Here is a 1,971-nt window from a genome sequence, read left to right on the forward strand (position 1 = left end):
AGATACGCAGTTGTTGAGATGTCGCTCATACAGTGGAAGGACCATGGGCTCCAGTCAGATAAACCATTCATCCTACAGATACTTCCAGTGTGCCCACTACTTTTTCTGGACAGTTAGGATGTGTCCACAAAAAAAAACAAAGGTCCCTGCCCAAGGGACTTCCCTGGCAGTCCAACGGTTAAGACCGCCTTCCAATGCAGGGGGTGCGGGTTCAATCCCTGGTCGGATCCCACATGCCTCACGGCCAGAAAAACAAACATAAAACAGAAGCAGGCAGCTGCTCAGTTGACGCTGCGTGTCCTGGGCTGGCTTCCAAGGTGCCACCAGGAGTTACTGGACCCTCTGAAGACCGTCCCTGGATCTCGGGTTAAAAATCTGTATTCTAATCTGAACTGTGGGAAAAAGGGTTAGCTCGTTGGTGATATTCCTACTTGAAGGACATCATGTTTTCCAAACTAGCACATTTGCAGACTGTTGCTGTCCTTAGTGCAGTTCATTCTTCAGCGGCTTCTGCGACATCTGTTGCAACTAAAAAACAGTCCAAGGCCCTCCATCCCCTGATTACATTTTTGAACGGGAATCTAAATATGGTGCCCACAACTACCATACTTTACCTGTAGCCCTGGAGAAAGGAAAAGGTATTTGCATATGGGATGTAGAAGGCAGAAAACATTTTGACTTTCTGAGTGTCTACAGTGCTGTCAGCCAAGGGCATCGTCATCCAAAGATTGTGAATGCTTTGAAAAGTCAGGTGGACAAATTGACCTTAACATCCAGGGCCTTCTACAATAACGTGCTCGGTGAATACGAAGAGTATGTTACTAAACTTTTCAACTACCACAAAGTTCTTCCTGTGAATACAGGAGTGGAGGCTGGAGAGACTGTTTGCAAACTTGCTCGTAGTTGGGGATATACCGTGAAGGGGATCCCGAAATACAAAGCAAAGATGGTTTTTGCATCTGGAAAGTTTTGGGGTAGAACATTGTCTGCTATCTCCAGTTCCACAGACCCAACCAGTTATGATGGTTTTGGACCGTTTACACCAGGTTTCGAAATCATTCCATGTAATGATTTGCCTGCCCCTGAGCATGCATTTCCAGACCCAAACGTCGTCGCGTTCACGGTGGAACCAATTCGGCGTTGCTGTTCCGGATCCAGGCTACCTTGTGGGCATGTGAGAGCTCTGCACCCAGCACCAGGTTCTGTTTATTGCTGATGAAATACAGACAGGATTGGCCAGAACTGGTAGATGGCTGGTTATTGATCACGAAAATGTCAGACCTGATATGGTCCTTCTAGGAAAGGCACTTTCTGGTGGTTACACTTCCTGTATCCGCAGTGTTGTGTGATGATGAGATAATGCCGACCATTAAACCAGGGGCACACGGTTCAACGTAGGGTGGCAATCCTATGGCCCTGGAGGTTTTGGAAGAAGCAAACCTTGCTGAAAATGCAGAGAATATGGGTATCATCTTGAGAAATGAACTCATGAAACTACCTTCTAATACTGTAATGGCTGTAAGAGGAAATTTACTATTTAAATACATTTAAATAGTATTAAATGCTATTGTGATTAGAGAAACCAAAGGTTATGATGCTTGGAAGGTGTGTCTGCGACTTCAAGATAATGGACTTCTGGCCAAGCCAACCCACGGTGATATCATCAGGTTTGCACCTCTGCTTGTGATCAAAGAGGATGAGATTCTGGAGGCCATGGAAATCATTAACAAGACCATCTTGTCCTTCTGAGGGTGACAGTTTTCAGTGGTGCCTGGGAGCCGGCTGGAGACAGGCAGTTCATAAAGCTCTGTGTTTCTGCATTTAATGCAGACATATTCCACTTCCCCCATGTCAAGGGCTTTTTAAAATATATATGTTTTTCAGTTCATACATAATAGAATGACATTTATAAAAGTGCAGTTTGCTGTGTAACATAACTAAGAGAATATCCTGGCATCTTATATTCGATTG

The 1,971-nt window shown here is 44.9% G+C and overlaps 1 pseudogene; it reads left to right on the forward strand.

The window, feature by feature from the left end:
- The first annotated feature begins 443 nt into the window (after positions 1-443).
- On the forward strand, positions 444-1,749 carry LOC116763596 (annotated as a pseudogene).
- Positions 1,750-1,971: the final 222 nt, after the last annotated feature.

This window comes from Phocoena sinus, chromosome 12 (genome assembly GCF_008692025.1).
Source record: "Phocoena sinus isolate mPhoSin1 chromosome 12, mPhoSin1.pri, whole genome shotgun sequence".
Lineage (NCBI taxonomy): Eukaryota > Metazoa > Chordata > Mammalia > Artiodactyla > Phocoenidae > Phocoena > Phocoena sinus.